At 36.0% G+C, this 22749-nt stretch overlaps 1 protein-coding gene across 2 annotated transcripts in view; it reads right to left on the bottom strand.

Annotated features, from left to right (window-relative positions):
- Positions 1-22749, bottom strand: part of LOC105836910 (sodium- and chloride-dependent GABA transporter 1) — a 365264-nt gene that overhangs the window by 200583 nt on the left and 141932 nt on the right. Inside the window, exon 2 of one of the 2 annotated variants that reach the window (XM_036285959.1) lies at positions 22465-22744. The exons of the other annotated variant lie outside the window; for it this stretch is intronic. The gene's annotated coding sequence lies outside the window, so the exon portion shown is untranslated. The remainder of the gene's footprint in view (positions 1-22464; positions 22745-22749) is intronic. 2 annotated transcript variants of the gene reach the window in all.

Below are 22749 nucleotides of genomic sequence, written 5' to 3'. Positions count from 1 at the left end.
TTACAGAAACTTCTACGTTTTCTTCTGATAATATAGTTGCTTGTACTGACAATAATAAAATACAGTAACCTTCTGACGTTGAAGAAAAAGGTATGATATATTATTGGCTGCGTTCAGCAGAAAAAGCAGCTTTGCAACTGTTGTAAAATTCTTGAACACAATTGGTTCTTATTTTTAGTTCCTGTTGGACCCAAGTGTATAAACTAATCCTCTAAAAAAATTTTATGACAGTTGCAGAGCTGCTTTTTCTGTTGAACGCAATCATTGCTATTTTTAATTGAAATAAACTTATTAAAATGTAGAAAGAATTATTCTAAAAACAAGTATATTATTTTGCAGATGGCTTTCGTTGGCCTCATGAACCAATTCTATTACTTCTTACGATTTACACAGAGCATGAAGCGAAAATAACATCTGGTAAAATATCAGTAAAAAAATTTTGGAATATAGTTTCTTATTTATTAACTGAAAAAGGCTATCAGATTACTATTACACAATGCAAAAGTAAAATGGCTGGATTAAAAAACACATACAAAAGTGTCAAGGATTACAATGCAAAGAGTGGTAATAACACTCGGACATGATAATATTTTAATGTAAGTAGACAAAATGTATTTTTCGAAACATTTATATTTTATATATTTTGTAAACTATAATTAAAGTATGTCTTAACATAATTGTTACTTTTTTAATGATAAATATTTTTTCAAATTTTGTGCATTTACAACTTTATTTGAAGCAAGAGTGCTTACCTATATCTAAACACATTTAATACAGTAGAAGCTCCGCATAGTCACGGTCTCGGGGGTTTGCGTCGTGGCATTGAGTGAAATTGTGGCACTGCGAAGTAACCCCACTTTATCGACAGAGTGGGAGAGAGTGGCGTACACGACGTGAGCAAGCTGCGCGGCGTTGATGCGTGGACGCATAGTGGGGGAATAGACTTCCCCTTCAGTGAAACAATGAAAAAGGCATTGAAGAGAAATGCAATAAATCGGAGAGTGGCAATGCAGAGCTTCTACTGTATTACAGGTTATGGATGAAATATTGAATAAAGAACCATGGGTAACTCCAATTTCTTCATTAGATTCAGGCAATTCCACCCAAAGAGCACAAAGACGTCTAAAAGACGACTAAAAGATAACAAATTTTCGTCATGGACATCTTTTAGGTAGAACTTATAGTCGACGAAAAAATGACTAAAAGACGATTTATGTCCCACAAAAAGTGCCGATGACTAAAAAACGTCTGACATTAGTTATCTTTGAAAGCTCCGGCAGATTAGCGCGATTTTGCAACGCACGACGCGCGATATTTAATGAGAGCTGTTTTTTCGAAAAAGCAGAGCTTTCATTAGATATCGCGCATTGCACTGGTCTGCCGGAGCCCTTAGTCGTCTTCGCGATAGTGAAAATACGGCCATTCGAAATGGCATGATTTCTTATTCTTATAAGAATGGACTTTTTGCTCGATAAGTGAACTCTTCCCACACAGCACACTTTATCCTGAGAATATCCCAAATTATCCCAGACAGACGAAGGCGATCCCACGGATATCCCAATGAGAGGGATATCCTACAAAAATATCTTAAAATATCATAAAATATCTTAAGATATACATATAATATTAATATATTTCGATATATATCCCCCAAAAATGTCTTAAAATATTATAAGATATCATAAGATTTTCTAATATCTTACGATATCCTATTATATCCAAATAATATTCCATCATATCCTTTATCTCTACAATTAATGGAGCGTAAATTAAGTGTAAAAGGAAAGTGAATTATAATGTAATAAAAGAGTGACAAAAGCGTAAATTAAATCTCTAAGAAACGTAGATTAAAACAGAACATAAAGAAAGTACACTTATCGAAACGATGTGGCATATATTAATAATACTAAAAAATTATAAAAAATGACATTAAAAAAATTTTTGGATTTTATACGAACAGAGCAAAAATAGACTTTTTAATAAATTATTCCACATGCTATTTTGCGCGCATATATAAAAATGAATAAAAAAAATGTAAAACTTTATATTTATTTATAAAAATAAGTTAACTATACATGTTTCATCTTTCTGACAACATCTATTGTAAAATATCCTAAGATTTCTTGTAGGATATCCCGAGTGCTAATCATTGGGATATCCGTGGGATCGCCTTCGTCTGTCTGGGATAATTTGGGATATCCTCCGGATAAAATGTGCTGTGTGGGGACGTTGCTTGACTTCGAAGACCGTACGCATTTTAACGCTTCGTGATGATTTATGAACACTTCTTGTTTATGCATACATATTTGTTATAGATCATTACAATAGATGTTGTCAGAATGAAAGAGTGACAAAAGCGTAAATTAAATCTCTAAGAAGCGTAGATTAAAACATCAAAACATAAAGAAAGTACACTTATCGAAACGATGTTGCATATTAAGCAGGGTATATTAACAATACTAAAAAAATATAAAAAATGACACTAAAAAATATTTTTATTTTATACAAATAGAGCAAAAACAGATTATTTGATCAGTTATTCCACATGCTATTTTGCGCGCATATGTAAAAAAGAGTAAAAAAGCTGTAAAACTTTATATTTATTTATAAAAATGTAAGTTAACTATATATTTAATATGTTTCATCTTTCTGATAACAGAATTATTCTATTGTAATGATCTATAACAAATATGTATGCATAAACAAGAAGTGTTCATGGACCATCACGAAGCGTTAGGATGCGTACAGTCTTCGAAGTCAAGCAACGTCGCGATGGTTAACACTTTGATGGGTGACCGTTTCCTCGGGTACAGAGATTAGACATGTTTTAATATGTAGGACTGTGGCTTGGCTGAAACATGTATAGTCTTCTTCTTCTTACAAAATTTCTCTTACCATAGAAATAATTAGGATTTTTTTTTGTTCAAGTTTTTTTTTTAATTCTCAGAAACTCTTAAAAATACTTATCCCGATAAGAAGATTTTGCAAACATTGCACAATAATGATTGTTAAACATTAAAGATTGTGCTAAGATGATTCGCCATAACGCAACAGTTTTGTCAAAATATAATTCTTAAATAATATTTGTTAAAGATTAGACAAATATTGAAACAAATATTTTGCGATTATTTCAGCATTTAAAATTATTACATTATAATCTTCAATATTTTTACAATATAATGCAGCAATAATGCAGCAATAATAATGTGCAATATTTACAGCATTTAATCTTTAATATTTAATTTAAAATTAATATCAAAAGGTATTACAATGAATTTAACAAATATCGCTTATTCACTAGACATTTAATAAAGATTAAAAAAGAGACATTTTGTCTGACAGATTAGTTGCGTCCGTTGGAGAGTTAAATATCTCATTGATAGTAATAGCGGTCAGAAACTCTTAAGGGGTTACATACACCTAGAGATATAAAAAATAGGCCTTTTTCTCGACTTTTTTTTTTCGAAACGTAGTGTATGTAATTAATTCTAGTTTTCTTTACTTTAAAATACATTCTTAGAACGTTTCAGAATAAATTTGAACTGAAAATATTTAAAAATGGCGGAAATATTGTCCTCGTCGCTAGACCTTGTTGAAGAAAGGTGCTTTGCGGTGCCAATTGCAGCTCGTACAGGACTTATCTGAAACAGACCAGCCTAGAATTTTCTTAAACTGAATGATATTATCTAGTCTTCGTAGCCGATTTTTAAAATATCGATTTTTGGCAAAATGGCGGCCGTTTAAAGAAAAAAAGCGATTTTTTAGGATAAAAATCGGTCGTTTTTTTAACTTAAAAAAAAAGTAAGGGCTCTAAACAAAACCGCTACGATAAAGACTGCTTTTTTTGTGTAGAAGCCCTTGAAATTTCAAGTAAATCAGTTCAGCCGTTTCCGAGATATTTCTGGCACGTGTTTTGAAAACATGGTTTCGAGAAAAACGCGTTTAAAGTTTGACATTCGGTTAAAACGTAGATAACTTTTTTTCAAACTTACATGGAGTCATCCACTCCAGGGTCATACAGTGAACCCTCCCCAGATGTAGCGGCATCATAGGCTTCGATTTTAACTTGCCGGCGTAATATTCTTGCGTAAACTACCTGCTGCGAAGGATTAGAAGGCGCCCATCGCGCCCCAGCGTCGTCAAACGCGCTTGGACCTTTCTTGCTATATCTCCAACAATTTTCAAGAAATCACTTTGAAACTTGCAGGGAATATTTTCAAGGCCTTATACTTTACGAATATGTAAAAAACAAAAAATGCATTTTTTCAAAATTTCTAGGTGTATGTAACCTCTTAAATCATTCTTACATTATAATGCACAAATATTGAACATACAATATTACACATTCCATATGTTTCAATATTTGTGTATCATAATTTAAGAATAATTGGAGAATAATTTGAGTCTTTTGTGCACAATTATATTTCTAAATGTTTTAAACATGTTATGACTGAAATATTTTTCTCAATTATTGCACAATTTATTTCTAAATTTAATTTTGCAAATGTATTGTTGAAATGATTCGCCATATCGCTATTGTTATGCCAACATATCATTTCAAAATTTAATTGCGCAAACATTTATTAATGTTTGATAAAAGGTTAATGTTTCTACATCTATTTTCTGAACTATGCCCTCATAATGACGAATTATAAATCTTTTACAATTCTTTTGTCATACAATTTTATAAATCTCTTTTTATCGGGGTTAGAAATATTCAAAAATTTTCTAAATCAATGAGAATTTTTCATTTTTTAAATTTTTCTGAAAAACGTTCCAATTCTTATAAAAAATCGAACATTTATCAGAAATTTTGAAAAAATCTAAAAATTCTGACAAATGTTTAACCAAGATGTATTACGATATTTCAGGAAATTCTTTGGACATCTTCTGGATATGTTCGGGATTATGTACTCAGCTCGCGCCGTCACGTCAGATAGCAGCAGCTATCGATCATCGTCCGCATAGATCACGGAACGCCGCGGCATGCGCGCTAGCGCGTGCGTAGCGCCAAAAATCACTTTGGTACTTGTGCTCTATGGCAACGGTTCACGTTGCATTTTGTGCGATTGTTTCAACGTAGTTTTGTGCTCAAGTCTATTCATGGGATCTTCAAATACCTACTCAGAGACTGCTCAACGGAAGAACTCATTTAGTGATAACGAGAGACTTATAATTATCGCTCAGATACATCACCATCGTGAGACTCACGCTTACCACGCTACGCGCACGCCGGCGCCGCGTGATACCGGCTCACGGGCATCATCATCACGACCGGTAACAGATTAATATAATCTCTCCGTGTAAGTGATCAAGACATTATTCTCATCCAGACATTTATTCTTGTGCTCATTAAACAGTAAACGCGTGTAATGCGTATCAATTAAGATCTGTGATAAATATACGGTACGACTTGGACAACATGATGAGTCCACGTGACACGCAGTGCACTTTATTTAACACCTGTTCCACGAATGTCCTCTCACCCTGCTTAACATCCTTAGGGGTTAACTAACAAACTCTTCGCTGAGTCGCGAACAGGATATCATTTGAGATATCTATAGGACGTCAAACCCATGGACATTTGTACATCCCCTTGGATATCCCTTGGATATCTAAAACAGTCTACGGGTATCCAAAGGATATTGCGATATCCCAAAATGACATCCCAGGAACATCCCTAGAATAAAGTATGCAGCTTTGTGGGTTTTGTTCGTTTTTTAAGGACTTCTGCACTAGCAACATGTTAGAATGAAACAAATATTTTTTTTAATTTTAATTTGTTTGTTGCACTACAAGTTTAGAAGTTTTAAAAAATCAAACAAACCTACTATTACACATTTATCATATGGCTGTTTATTACAACATATATATTGCATTAATTACAAGAAAAAGGCGTACTGTATTGGAGAAAATGTTTAAAGAAAATACTAATGTACGTAAAAAGATGCATGAAGAAGCGATGGCACGACAAGATAAATTGCTCGACATTTTAAGTAAAGTACTTAAGAAGTAATACAGGGTTAGGTGAATGATAAGAAGACTGATTATAATTACAAAGGAACATAATTATTTTTCTTTATTACGATTTAAGTAGCTTTTAATTCTAAACTTACTGTGATACGGCAAGTGATTATTTAGAAGAGGAAAATATTTTTTTAATGAAGAAAATATTTTTATTTTATTGTTAAAAAAAAGATATTTTTTATATTATTATTACCAAACTCTTTTTTTTTATTAGCAGTATAAGAACATGTGATAATATATGCAAGTCAATAATAAAGTAAAAAGTATTTACATTACTTTATATTATAATATTATATTACATATATAATATATGTATATATACACATATATAACATAATTATAATATAATTATAATATAAAGTAATATAAGCAAGTAATAAAGTAGTATAAGTGATATGTATTAAAAAATATGTTGCCAAGTGTATTTTAGTTTCTTTTTACTAATTAAAGAAAATAATTCTTTTATTGCTAAAACATGCATTGCACGAAAATATTTAAAATGCACTAATTATCTCCATGACGATAACAGACATTATAATAATCTTTAAAAATAAAAAAGGAAAATATATGTATGTTTATAACATTGAAAATTGGCTGTCATGCATAAATATATATATATAATATGTAAAACTAGCTTTTTCGCCCGCGCTTCGCGCGGGCTCAAAATCTCTTACTTCACGCACGCACATATATATGTACTGCGTCTGTATGTCCGTTGACCCAAAAACTTGCACATAAATACAGGGTGATTCTGAAATGATGGCAGTAACTTTGTTAAAAAATTCTTCTTTGAAACAACCTGTATTTCACAATACCGCTTTATACATCGTCGAAATGTTTTTCTGTTTTTTTAAATATTAATTACTTTCTACCATTCTGTGATTTTTTTAAATCCTAAATTTATTTATTATAATAAGCTATTTTTAATCTATTTCGAAATAACATGCAATTTATGATACTATCAATTTATATTTAAACTGATTTCATTTATTCATTTATTCACGTATTTACAACTGTTCATTTTTCAAGTAATTGTCACAGAATACGATTGAATAGACTTCCTCTGAGAATTTAAATTTTCAACTTTAATCACCATTAAGTCGTGCTTGTGTATGTATGCATAATTAGTTATTTTTAAATCTTTTATCTATATATGTATCACTGAAATGTAAACCTAATCATTTCTATGTCCATCCATTTGCTTTTGATATTCAAATTTTATTTTTTGATCAAAATACACGTCCGTGTGAGTAGTTCGCGGAAATACAAACTACCAAACATGCGTACTTATCTTATAATACAAAATCGTTAGTGATGCCATTTATATCAGTACATGCCGTACTCAAGCGTGATCCTGTCCTATACATGTTTTTACCATACTTTTCATATTGAAGATCATGTTATGTAAGGATTTCATTTAAGGATCATTTCTTAAATTTACGCCAATCATTTATGAAACACTCTGTCTGTATATGAAAATCCAAACCCACGGCAACCATGCTCGATTATTTTTTAATAAAATGAGATTATTTGCATATCGTATAATACACAGTCTTTTGTGTTGCCTTTTCCTTCTGGTGCCGATCTCAAGCGTGAACTTATCCAATACATGTTTTTACAAAACTTTTCCTAATTAAGTTCATATTATAAAACTTCCTCTATATTAAAAATTCGAATGTATCAATATACAGGTTGTTTCATTTTAGGACCTACATTTCTTAAAGTTACGCCATTCATTTATGAAACACCAATATACGGAAAATCCAAATCCATGGCTGCCATCCTCAAAAAATTTGGAATAAAATAAGACCATTTGCAAGTGTTTCGGGCCACAAATGACGGTGTAGTTCACGGTCATACAGATAAACGCATATTTGTTACTTATCTATATAAAGAAAATTTTGGAAAAACCCTTTTTATGTAAAAAACATACCCCTAATTTTAATCCGGAAGAAATTTAAAAGAAAATAAGACCAATTGCATGTGGTTCGGACATCAAATGACAAAAATTATCGCGGACATACAGACATACAGGCAACTTAACTTATATATATAAATTTTTGAAAAGTTTTTTTTTAATTCTCTCCTTCCTTTTTGGTTTCTTCTTTTCTTTTCTCTCCTCTTTCCCGCTTTTCCTTTTCCGAACGCTTTTCCGAACACTTTTCAATTACTGAACCAAATATAAATAATTTTTGAAAAAATCTTTATATCGAAAAACCATACCCATAGCAGCAATCCTCATAAAATTTTGAATAAAATAAAACCTTTTACACCAAATACTATCAGACTTATGATTTTTTTTAAATAAATTTTTGAAAAACCCTTTATTTTGTAAAACGTAACCCATAGTAGCAATCCTCGTAAAATTTGAAATAAAATAAGACCTTTTGCATTAGAATCGGGCCACAAATGACGAAAGAGTGCGCAAAAATTTAAAAAATACGGACAAACAGACATCCGTTTTTTTTTTAATTTTTTGAATAACCCTGTATATCGAAAATCCAAACCCATAAGAACAATCCTCGTAAAATTTTGAATAAAATGAGACCTTTTGCAAAAGAAACATACACAAAATACGAACAAACAAACTTACAATTTTTATTTAAAAAATTTTTGAAAGACCCTTTATATTGAAAATCCAAACCCATAGTAGCAATCCTCGTAAAATTTGGAATAAAATGAGACCTTTTGCATTAGAATCGGGCCACAAATGACGATAGAGTGCGCAAAAATTAAAAAAATACGGACACACAGACGCCCGGTTGATGCATTTTTGTAGACGCTGTGGCAGTTTTACAGTGCCCATGTTATACCAGCTCGCCGCCATGTTCTTCAGGAAGCGTTGAACTTCATCTTTTACTTCGTCGTCGGAGCGGACGGAACCGCCGTCCAGACAAATGTTCCTTCAACTTAGGGAACAGATGGTAATCGCTCGGTGTTAAGTCCGAACTGCATGGTGGGTGGGTGATGACGTTCCAACCAAAGTTTTGCAAGTGATCGATGGTTTGACGGGCGACGTGTGGTCGGACTTGGCACCTAGCGACTATCACCTGTTCCCCAACTTGAAAAAACATTTGTCTGGACAGCGGTTCCGTCCGCTCCGACGATGAGGTGAAAGATAAGGTTTAACGCTTCCTGAAGGACGTGGCGGCGAGCTGGTATGACATGAGCATTGTAAAACTGCCACAGCGTCTACAAAAATGCATCGACGGAAATGGCAATTATGTAGAAAAATAAAGCATTCTTCAAGCTTTAAAATGATATAATATTATAAAAAATAAACGGTTGTTTGTATATTTAAAAATATAGGAGACCTTACTTTTGTGATTGCAGTGATCGTATATATTAACATGTTACGTTCTGCAAATATTTATTTTTGAACATATTGTGGTATAGTTAATAGGAAGACAGTTGAAGAATCGCGGAACAGAAGGATACACCAGTCGAACGATGATATAGCAACTTGTATTATAAAAAATGAGGTATGGAACAATGCGTATACGTAAATTTCTTTAAGGGCACGTAACAGGTTTTTAACAAGAGACCTTTATTTGCGCACAATACAATTGCACACGTTGCAATTGCCCACCGTGCGATTAGACACGAAACATTGCACACCGTTTAATTGCGCACCGTTCAATTGCGCATAGTTCGTTTGGACACAGTTCGATTGGACACAGTTCGATTGGACACCATTCGATTGGACACCGTTCGATTACACACAGTTCAATTGCGCACCGTTCGATTGCGCCCCGTTAAACTGCACACCGTTCAATTGCGCACCATTCAATTACGCACAGTTCGTTTGGACACAGTTCGATTAGACACAGTTCGATTGGACACCGTTCGATTGCGCACCGTTCTATTGCGCACCGTTCGATTGCGCACCGTTCGATTGCGCACCGTTCGATTGCGCACCGTTCGATTGCGCACCGTTCAATTGCACATCGTTCAATTGCACACCGTTCATTCCCTTTAGTTTAAGAAAGACTCATTTGCGTTACACCGAAGATGTTATACTTACGCATATTACTATTAATTAAGTCCGAGGATGGACTATGGTCAGAATTGGCCGAAAATTGTAAGTTTTTTTTAATTTGGCGCCCGAGTACGACAACGCTCGCGACGATCCTTCTACCGAGGCTCGCGTGAAATGCTAACAGTTAACCTAAATTTAAACAGAAATAGAAATTCGAACATACGTACACAAACTAAATAAGTATTATGCGGAATTATAACATCTTTGGTGTCTCTTAAAACTAAATAGCACCTCTTAAAACTTAAAGTCGTAAATGAGCCTCTCTTTTTTTTTAAACTACTAAATGCTAATAGCTAACTTAAGCCTAACGGAAAGAGAAATTTAAACATAAATGCTAAATTAAATAAGTCTTATTCCTGAGTATGAATCCAGGAGCGCATGTTATGGACTTACAAAACTCCGATGTATGGCTTGCAAGTATTTTGGAATTCTTCTACATCGACAATAATATATCGATTGTTTCGCATACATTTAGAAATTTTGTGGTCCTTTGAACTGGGGAATTATTTTTTTGATACGCCGGGGATGCTATCAAAATTTCGTATTGAAACTAAATCGCCGGTATTATATGTGCGTGCCTTTTTTCTTATCCTATTCACACGCGACTCGCTTTGTTGCTGGGCTTTCTCAATGTTGACTGATGCATTGGCTCTAATATAATCTAAATTTCTGTCGGTAACGTTTTTCAGGTCGTGCAGATAGTCCATTAGTCCATCTATATTTTTCCGTTATTTTTGTCCGTAAGCTTTGACAACATGGGTGCTATTGTTCTATGAACGCGCTCTACCTGACCGTTTGTTTGATCCGGTCGCAATTAAAGCATATTGAACATTTTGGTTCATTAAGAATTGTTTAAACTCTTAGGCTATGAACGCAGTACCTCTATCTGATACTATCATTCGCGGTCGACTATAATTCCTAAAATAATCGATTAAACATTTGATGGAGCTGGATACAGTTTTTGTCGCATAAAGTTTGACATATTTAGGAAAACCGTCAATAACTGTGAGTATATATTGCTTGATCTTATGTCTCTTATCAACCGGCCCAAAATGGTCGCTATGAATGATATCGAAAGCCAGGCAACCTTTATCTGTACCACGTTCAAGCAGTATGTATATATTTATATTTTAGCTAATTTATGTAATAATACTTATTCGACAGCTCGAGGGTGTAACTAGTTAGCATTATTTTATTTGATTTTAATTGCAGCATCATTAATTGCCATTGCTTAATTTTAACAACCTGTACATTATTATAAAATGACTATTGATATATCATCGAGAATGATCGAAGGAAGCGATCGAAACGTCTGATTCTAATAAAGGATATGACCATCTAAGTTTATCTGTTGATTTTTTGTTACGCGTTGACATCTGCGGCAGGCTCTATAGCCATTTTTTACTATCAATTGATTTAATTTTAAAGAAGAGCCTTATTGTTAAAATTTAATTCATTGTTTTACTTAATTTATCTATACTGTTTAAATAGCCTTCACCTAAAATAACGTTTACCTGTAGTAGGAGAATAGGAGAGACATTTGCGACAATTTTGAATGTACTTCTCAACCTTTGTCTTATGTGCGGAAACCAATAATTATGCATAACAGCCGAAACCGTTTTTTCGACGATCAAATGGCCCATTTCGTCGTGGTATTTATGGACAATAGCATTTTTCATAGCACTGGGAACGTAAAATAGCAAACTATCTTTATTTTTTTTCTATACACCAGACCGTTGCGCATTTCATAAAACTTATCTTCAGACTTATCTAGATGATCTTTCAGTGCTTTAATTACAGGATCTTCATTTTGACACACGGATAGCTTAAATTCTATAGAATTATCTTTGATGATCATAATATTAGTGGCTCTATTCAGTGCGTCCACATGTTGCATTTGACTACCACTTCTATGCACTACTTCGTAATCAAAATTTTGGAGCTCTAGAGCCCAAATTGCAATTCTAGGATTGATATCTTTTTTATTCAGAGTAAACCTATTCAAAGAAAAATGAAAGATCGGATAAATGTCTATTAGACGTCGGAGCCATCTACATCTAAAATAACGTTTAGAAATATCTAATTTAGATGTAATTTGGTGTTATTGTGTTCGTTTAAAACCTTACAATAACAGTCTTTATACAATAACAATAAATTATTAATAAAAAATTATTTTAAGCTGCAAGTCATTTCTCGACGTCTAATAAACATCTAATAGACGTCTAAGTGAATGATAATAATTTTAAAGAGACGTCGCATTACTTTTTAAATAATTAATGCGATTTTGTTTATTGCCAGACAGCACACTACATTTATAAAATATTTACAAAATATTTATTTGAATATTATTTTATAAATATTTTATAAATATTTTTGTGGTCTTAGATTTGACAGATTGTAAAGATTTATCATAAATATTATAAAAGAAAAAATAGAAAAAAAATTAAAGAAAAAATAGTATTTGTATTTAAAGGTGTTGAAACCGCGGGTGTTCCGGGACTTGCGCGGTGGCGATCTTGTCGACTCGTGGCGGCGCTCGCGGACGCGGATTCCCCGCGACATCTTTGAGGTCTCTGTAGGACCTCCCCCTTCTCTTGGTTCTCGGGTCCACCGTTCTACCTTCGTAAGTTCATGCCGTGCGCCCGGTGCCCCGTTCTCTGTAGTCGCGACGAACGAACGCATTCGAGTAGTATTCTGTTTTTCCCTTCGCGCTCTACACCGTTCTCAGCGACAGGTTATGGGCCCAGAATACGCGGTCGCGGAATAGCACGTATCTCCCGCCTCTCTCGTCTCTTACTCTCGCCTTCGCGCCTTTTTCGTGCACGTGTGTGGGACGCCATTACGAACCTGAAGGAACGTTCGTCGAAAGCATGGGTTCGTCTCAGGCGATAAGATTCGAGTCCTTGAACAAGGAGAACTACGACACGTGAAAGATGTTCATGGAAGCCCTACTGGTGAAAAACGACATGTGGCAGTATGTGAACGGTACGTGTGTGAAGCCCGAGGTAGTGGCCGGCGACGCGGCGTTGGCAGAAGTGGCGGGAAAGTGGGAACAGAACGACGCCAAGGCACGTTCAGACATTATCTTGTCGATCAGTTCGACCGAATTAAAGCAGATCAAGGGATGCGTCACATCCCGCGAAGTATAGCTGAGGCTTAAGGATACATATCAGTCTAGGGGGCCGGCGCGGAAAGCAGTTCTTCTTAGGCAGTTAACCACATTAAAGATGCAAGGTAACAATGACGCCCGTGTGCATCTAAATCGGTTCTTCGACGTCGTGGACAAAATTAACGAAATAGAGGTCGAGATCGACAGCGATCTACTTGCGACATTACTATTGATTAGCCTGCCGAGCGAATTCGAGAACTTCCGTTGTGCGATTAAAGCACGTGACTCGTTACCCCCCTTGGATGTACTTCGTGTAAAGATTACGGAAGAGGCGGACGCGAGGAAGGTATCGCTGGTAGCGATACATCGAACGCCATGTTTGCGAGAAGAAATTTCCAGAAGCCGAAAAAGAAGCCGAAGGACGCGCCCGCAGATCCTAACGCCGGCACGTTTCGATATAAGTGCCACAAGTGCCGCACGGTCGGACACAAGGCCGTCGACTGCAAGAAGCGAGAAAAGAATTTGCAGCCCGAAAAGGAAAGCTCGGAATCGACCGGAAGCAAGGCTGACGCAACAATGCTTACGTCGGAAGCATACCTAGCCGGAACGGACACGGCCGGTAAGTGGTGCTTAGACAGTGGGGCCACCTCGCATTTCTGCCTTGAAGAACATAATTTCGACGCAAATATAAGCATTAAAAACGACAGATTGAACCTCGCCAGCCAGGATTCAATTCAAATCAAGGGAAGAGGTACAGCCAGACTCAACATAAGTGTCCACAGGGAGACCAAAGCCATCCGTCTCGAAGATACACGACTGGTTCCTGATCTCCGCATGAACCTTCTCTCCGTCTCTAAGATTAGCGACCACGGTTATAAGGTTATATTTAGCAAGGACAGAGGGCTTGTATTTGACCCAAACGGTAATGTGAGGTTAGTTGCGAACAAATATAACCATCTGTACGTCGTCGAGGAGTCGATCAACGAAGCTGAAGTTGCCGAGGGAGAGCGCGCTAGCAGCACGGCGGATTCGACACCGGATTGGCATCGAAGGTTCGGCCACTTAAACGCCAAAGATTTTCGAAAAGCCGTACGCCAGGGACGAGTGAAGGGAGCGGCACCAGGAAGCCCTACGAGCGACAACTGCAGCATCTGCCTCGAAGGAAAGATGACGAGAAACTCGTTCCCGGTAAAGTCTGACAGGTCGACAGATATACTTGATCTGGTTCACACGGACTTGTGTGGTCCGATGAAGGAGGCGTCCATAGGCGGAGCTAAGTATCTTTTACAACTTATTGATGATAGCTCTAGGTGGAGACAGGTCTACTTCCTAAAACATAAATCCGGCGTTTTTCAGGCGCTCCAGGATTTTGTTACAATGGCGGAAAATCAGACGGGCAGAAGGATCAAGGTCATCCAATCTGATAACGGAAAGGAGTTCGTAAATGCCGCCATTGACGATTTCCTCAGGAAACGCGGGATCCTCAGGAGATTAACCGTCCCGTACTGCCTGCAACAAAACGGCATCGCGGAAAGAAGAAACCGCACCTTGGTGGAGATGGCCAGATGCCTCCTACTGCAAGCCAACCTCCTTCCGCGCTTCTGGGCGGAAGCCGTAAACGCAGCGAATCATATTCGCAACCGATGTCCGTCAAGGTCATTAAATGAAAAGACTCCTTTTGAAGTGTTCTCGGGAAAGGTTCCCGATGTAAGCCATTTCAGAGAATTTGGGCAGCGTGCGTTCGTTCTCAATAACGGACCTGGCAGTGGAAAGTTCAATTCACGTGGAGTCGCCGGAATCTTCGTTGGGCATTCGGATATCTCAAAGGGCTACAGAGTATGGATCCCGGAAGAAGCTAAAATTGTCATATCATGGAATGTGAAGTTTCTCCCTAGCGTACCGTTGACGAAAGAGACATACGAGGACTTCTGCCCGGACCCACCAGAGAGAAACGACCTCAACACTGAATGTCAAAATTTTGGCCACGATCAAGTCAACATGGAACTGGAGTCCGCTACAGATCGTCCGGACGAAATAATTCTAGAACCCGAGGGAGCGTTCCATTTGCCCACGTCAATATTGGCCACGGTCCCGATTGGCTATGTCAATATTGCCCACGCGTCATTATTGCCCACGTCACTATTGACCACGCGTCATTATTGCCCACGTCAATATTAATCAATTTTTTTGCTTAGCGTGGAAAGTTGCAAACCCATGTGGTGCAGAGAAATGCTTTGCACACACACACGGGGGGTTCAAGGGGGGCCTTCGGCCCCCCCTCCCGCACCCACCCCGTCTAAGTCGCAAATCCATATACAGTAATAACGTGGGCAATAGTGACGCGTGGGCAATAGTTACGTGGGCAATAATGACGTGTGGCCAATATTGACGTGGACAATATCACGCGTGGCCAATAATGACGTGGCCAATAATGACGCGTGGCCAATATTGACGTGGTCAATAATGACGTGGCCAATAATGACGTGGCCAATCCATTACGTGATCAATCGGGATCGTGGTCAATAATGACGTGGTCAATATTGACGTGGCCAATATTGACATGGCCAATCGGGACCGTGGCCAATATTGACGTGGCCAAACGGGTGCCACTCGAACACGAAGCACCGGTGAGGCACGTCGAACCCGTCGATGATAATACTGAAGAGGAATCTTTAGAGGACCACAAAGACGAAGATGACCTACCTTCGGTACAGCAGCCACATGCGGAGGAACGTCGAAGAGCACCGGGAAGACCGAGGATCGTGAAGACAGAAGAAAGAGGGAGACTCCAAAAGGAATTCCATTATTACGATGAACAAGCCACACAGTTGGAAGAAGAGATAGCTCACCTGTCGAAGATTCCAATGAAAAAGGCTATGTCTAGCCCAGAGGCTCACGAGTGGCGGGCAGCAATGCTCGAAGAGATAAGGTCGATCATTAGAAACGGAACGTGAGAATTGGTCGATCAAGCTGACGACAAAACGACCATCGGGAGTCGGATGGTACTCAGAAATAAGATCAACTCTGATAGATCGATTCAGCGACGAAAGGCAAGACTCGTTGCCCAGAGATTTATCCAGAAGCCTGGCATACTTTTTAATGAAACGTTTGCTCCTGTGACACGCATGAGTTTAATCCGACTGATGGTGAGCTTGGGCGCTCGCTACAACATGCAAATCTATCAATTGGACGTTACTGCTGCATACCTCAATGGCCATTTGGAAGAAGAGGTCCTAATGGAACCGCCAAGAGAGTTGACCGTATTACTGAGAATCCTGGCGGATTCAGAAAAAGATGATGTCATTCGAAGTAGAGCAAAGGAGATGCTTCGGCAGTCTACTGGGAACAAAGGCACTGTATGGATTAAGGCAGGCCGGGCGAAGTTGGTACCTCAAGATAGACAAGGCATTAAAGAAACACGGTGCCATAGCCACGAACGCCGACGCCTGCCTGTATCGCATTGGGAAGGGACCAAACATCACCCTGATAGCCGTATACGTCGATGACATACTCATCGCGAGACGAAAGGGACATTGACCGCGTCACTGAATTTCTTTCGCGACAATTCTCTATAAGAAGGCTTGGAAGAGTTCAACAATGCCTTGGGATTGAATTCAACTGCAAGGAAAGTTCCATCTCCATGAGCCAGGGAGGCTACTTCCGGGAAATACTCAAGCGCCTCGGAATGAGTGACTGCAACACAGTTAGCACCCCTTTCGGTCAAGGCCAGAAATTGGAAAAAGGAACCAATGAATCTTCAGGCGACAACTTCGCATACCGGGAATTAATAGGCTGCCTCAAATATCTCGCATCCTGCACCAGACCGGATATAGCTTTCTCTGTAAGCTATCTCGGACAGTTTAACAACTGCTTCGACGATTTGCATTGGAAGGCTGCAAAGAGTGTACTCAGGTACTTAAAAGGGACCATAAACTGGGGCCTGATAAATCGACCTGATTCAGAGCCATTGATCGGTTACATCGATTCGGATTGGGGAAATTGTCTTGTGGACCGACGTTCACACTCCGGATTCCTATTCAAGCTGAGTGGATGTGCCATCGCTTGGGAAGCCAAGAAGCAGAAGACCGTGGCACTGTCAACCTGCGAAGCCGAATATATGGCACTGACCGAGTGCACCAAGGAGGCTGTGTTCTTGCAGCGCTTCCTACAGGAACTCGGATTCGAAAGCCTAAGTAATGTTACCATTTATGGAGACAACCTCGGTGCAATCAGGCTTGCGGAAAACTCCGTTTTCCATCAACGTAAACACATCAACATCAGATACCACTACGTTCGAGATGCTCTCCGCACCGGAAACTTGAAAGTCAGTCATGTCCCAACTACGGATATGATAGCTGATATATTAACCAAAGGACTAACGAGGAGGAAACATGTCAGCTGTCTCAATAAGGCCGGGATGCTTCCCGTCCACTTCGAAAAAGGACCCCCGACACGATTCGAGGGGAAGTGTTGAAACCGCGGGTGTTCCGGGACTTGCGCGGTGGCGATCTTGTCGACTCGTGGCGGCGCTCGCGGACGCGGATTCCCCGCGACATCTTTGGTGTCTCTGTAGGACCCCCCCCCTTCTCTTGGTTCTCGCGTCCACCGTTTTACCTACCTTTGTAAGTTCGTGCCGTGCGCCCGGTGCCCCGTTCTTCGTAGCCGCGACAAACGAACGCATTCGAGTAGTATTCTGTTTTTCCCTTCACGCTCTACACCGTCCTCAGCGACAAAAGGAATAAAAAAAGTGTATTATAAATTAGTATTATTTATTAATGAATATATAAATTGGTTTTTTACTATACACGGAGAAAATTTTTTCTTAGAATTTACCTTCAAAATTATGGTAGTCGTGGAACACGGACTTTGAAGAATTTTACTATATTTTTAGTGAAATTTAGTAAAATTTTAGTAAAATTTAACTAAACTATTCTATAATGTAAAATGTTTTGGTTAAATTTTATCAAATTTTACTAAAAGTATAGTAAAACTTTTCGAAGTCCGTGTTATCCCACGACTACCACTGATTTTGAAGGTAAATTCTAAGAAAAAATTTTCTCCGTGTAGAGGTAAATCTATTATACGTCTATAATACTGTTACGCAGAACGCCTATTAAAAGTTTATAATAAGGTTACACAGAATGTCTATTAGACGTCTATTACACGCGTCTGAAAAAGGTCACTTCGACGTCTATCTAGATGCGTCTATCGATCTAGCTTAGATGCGTCTGATAGACGTCTACTCAATGTCTATCCGATCTCGCGTTTCTCCCTGGGTAAGGGAGTTACAATCGGTAATAATTGTAAATTTAATTCCATACAAATATATTCTAAAGAACGTAGAGCGTAGATAATTGCCAATGTTTCTAATTCGAACAAATGGTATTTACTCTCGAGAGGTGTTGTTCTCTTCAAAAAGTAGAAAATGGGATGAAATTTCAAATCGGTTTTTTTCTGCATTAGGATAGCATCATATCCTAAAGAGTTGGTATCAGAATGTAATTCAATAACATCTCGCGGACTATAAATGGATAATACAGCCCGGGAAAAAATGTATATGTCTAATTGTATATAATTTTGTATAACTTTGTATATCTAATTATGTATGGATTTTGACCTGATCTAATTAGATCTAATTAGATCTAATTAGATCTACAAAGTTATACAAAATTATATATAATTAAATATATACATTTTTTCCCGGGCAGAGAGAAAAGTTTTTTCGGATTTAATAAATTTTCTTAAAAAGGATTCGTTACCGAAGCTAAAATTTAGCCATGACAACTAAGATGTGTCTTTAAGATGTAATGAAAAATACATATGTCCCGAAAGCTCACTACGATAGCATAGGTTGATCCAGTTTCTGTCACCGTGAGTGGTCTGCTTATGTAGCCTTTAGAGTGTAAATTGCATTAGGAGAAAGGTGCCGCGTGCTTCGCCTAGTGGCAATCCGCGAACTACATACATTTTAAATTTATATAATATAGAATGTTAGGAATTTAATTACATTTACCATAATTGTGATTGCATTTATTATATAAATATTATATAATGGTAAATTCGATTGACTATTTCTATTTGATATTCTAGTATATTATTATTTTAAATTATTATAATTTATAGTAAAATTTTTATCCTGTTTGGCACAACTATACATATATGGTTATTTACACTAACATTATAGCAATAATAACTATAAAAATGATATTTGCAACTATAATTATTTTACTATGCAATTATAATTGCAAATACTAGACACTTTTCTCTCAGTGTATATGCACATATAATTAGATATAATTATATGTTTTTAAATACAATTAGATCAAATTTTTAATGGGACCCCATTTAAGGGGACCGTCTACATTAGAGGGTAAAAAAATCGATTTTTTTTTCTTGCTTAAATCGATAGTATTTCATTTGTAGAACATGCTCCTGAAATCCCAAGTATAGATTCAAATTGTATTAGGCCGCAATGAGCACGTACAGTGCGCACGAACAGGACGACAGGTAAAAATCCCTAACGGTCTTTGAAAAGGTACATTGCCTGCTCGGAAAGAATTACTTGAGAGGTGTTTAAGTGGGTATACACAAAATGCCAATGAAAGTTTTAATGCGACGATTTAGCAACTGGTCCCAAAACACTTCCATTGCGGCCGCAAAATCATTGAAATTGCTGCCTACATAGCTGCCGGAATTTTCAATGAAGGCTATTTGTCGGTTCTAAGAATCATGTCATGCATGGAAATAATTATTGGACCAGTATGCAGAGATGTTGCGGATAGAATAAACGAAAATCGCACGATTAGCCAAAATCGTCGTAATAGATCTGTTGCGCAGGAAACACGTACAAACAATGGCTGTTGGAGAAGAATGAATTGTATGAGGACACTGAGGACATTTATATGGAGCAGAGATAGTATATTAATCGAAAAGTACAGATGAACAATCATTAGCAAGCTTTTATCAACCTTTTTTTTTGATTGGAAACTTTAAACGCGTTTTTTTCGAAACCACTTTTCGAAACTGCGTACACGATTTAAAAAAAACTAATCGATGGATCCACTTCTATTTTTTTGTAATTAAAGGTTATTAAATTATCTTCTGTGTGAACCTAAAATATAAATTAAAAGTCATGTAAAAAAAGTTATTTAAAAAAAAAGTCAAAAATTTTTCACAAAAAATCAAATTTTTTTTTCAAAATCCCATTTTATAAATTTTTTGTAATAAATGTATGGCTTTCTTAGGTTCACTTAGAAGCTATACTCATAAACTTTACAAAAAACTTTGGTTTTTTCCTTTCAGTCGATTCTATTGGATGTTATCGTGTACGCAGTGTGGAAGGAATTTTTTAAGGCAGTTGTGCATTTTTGCTTACAACTTATAATTAAATAAATAAAATTTTATAATAAAAATTGTTTTGAGTACCTAAAGACATGCACAATAAGTGAAAAAAATCGCAAAAAGATCCATTGCTTAGTTTCATTAGAAAAAAATCATAAATAAGTGCTTAATTTTGACCTCCTAATGTAGACGGCCCCCTTAATGGATCACATTTTTGTGGTAAATATGGTAAAGTAAAATATATTTTTATGAATAGAATTTATTTATACTTGTATTCATTTACATAAACATTCTTATATAAAATATTTTATACATATATAAAAAAATATTGCTCAAATTTTGCAATAAAATAAATCAACATTATTAGTAAAAAAATTTTTTAATTAGATTTGTCTGAAATTATAAAATATTATAAATTATAAAATTTATAATATGCAATAGAAATTAATCTTCCCAGATAGCACACAGAGTTCAAAAAGAATTCAATTGTATGTCACCGATTGTATCACCAATTATGAATTCTTTTTGAGATCTTTTTTATAAAAATAATTCTTTTTGCATCTCAAAAAGAATTCATAATTGATGACATATTATTGAGTTCTTTTTGAATCTCTGTGCTATCTTTGTGCTCCAATTATGTGAACGATAAACTCTGTGTACGCGCGCATACATATATGAAAATAAAATTACTTATTCTATAATATAAAAATAGTATTTTTATGCAAATTTAATGCAAACACATTATTATATATATTTTAATCAAACATAAAAGTATATATATAATTGTATCTAATTTGATACAATTATATATATAAATTTGTATATAATTTAAATTGAAAAAATTCTAATATAACTTTGAATAATATGATATGGAGTTATAAATATTTTGATATAATTATATATAATTATTTAATAAATAAAAATTCTAATATAATGCTGTATAATTCAATATGGGTTTATAAATATCTTGATATAATTGTATATATTTATTTACTCGAAAAGTAATTTTAATAAAATGTTGTATAATTCAATATGGGCAAAATTATAAATGTTTTGATACAATTATATATAATTATCCACTCAAAAATATAATGTTGCATAATTTGATATAAAGTTATAAATATTTTGATATAATTATATATAAATTAATGTATAAATTGATCTTATTATATGTAATTATATATAATATGATATAATTATACATAATTAGACATGAACTTTTTTTCCCGGGAGGGAAAGACGTTAACTTAGACTTGACGGTCTCAAAAGATTCTAATTCCTTAGCGCCGAAATGAAAATCTTCCTTAGATTTCAATAAATCGTACAGTGGCTTGGCAATGTCTGAGCAAAGTTTTGCACTAATTTACGAAAATAAAAACTTTTAATGCAATGAAACTTTGTAATTCTTTAATATTTCGAGGAATAGGAAATTTCTCAATGGCTGTTATACCACTAACATTAGGCTAATACCGTTATGTGTCACTGAGTATCCAAGATATTCAATTTCAGTTGCTAAAAATTCACATTTATCTAAACGCAACTCAAGCTTGTTTTTTTACTAATAATTGGAAAACACGTTTAAGTATTTCTAAATGATGCTTCAAAGTTTCCAAGACAACTAAAAGATCATCCAGATACACAGTTACGTCTCCGGTTTCTATTAATTCGTTGAAAATGTCGCAAATGAAGCGTTGGAAACGAGATGGACCAACCTTTAAACCAAACGGCATCTTGAGAAATTCAAAGTGTTCTAACGGTGTTACGAATGCAGTATATTTTATAGAGTCACTGTCCATATAAATATGAAAAAAGCCATTTTTTAGATCCAATTTACTAAAGTAAGTTTTATTAGTCAGGATCATAAGTTCGTCTTCTATCAGAGGTAATGGGTGATTATCCCGCAACATTTTATTTAACACGCGGTAATCTACGCACATTCGCAACTCACCGTTTTTCTTTTTTATTAGTACATTCGGAGATGCGTACTCCGACTCGCTGGGTCGAATAATGTTTTGGTTAAGAAGTTCACTTAAAAGGCCTCTATAAGCTGGTCTCGCTCCAAATAAGATATTCGTCTTGGTAGAAAATAAAACGGTTTAGGATCGTTCAATTTAAGTTTTAATTCCGCTTTCATCTCAGGCACATCTGGTCGGGTTGGAGAGATATAACGATCGTTGAATAACTGATTCAATTCAGTTTTGGCCCACACAGGCGATTTCGCATTTATCCTACA

The sequence above is a fragment of the Monomorium pharaonis genome, chromosome 4 (assembly GCF_013373865.1).
Source record: "Monomorium pharaonis isolate MP-MQ-018 chromosome 4, ASM1337386v2, whole genome shotgun sequence".
In the NCBI taxonomy this organism is placed as follows: domain Eukaryota; kingdom Metazoa; phylum Arthropoda; class Insecta; order Hymenoptera; family Formicidae; genus Monomorium; species Monomorium pharaonis.
The sequence above is the reverse complement of the archived record's forward strand: the minus strand, read 5'-3'. Positions and strand labels throughout refer to the sequence as shown.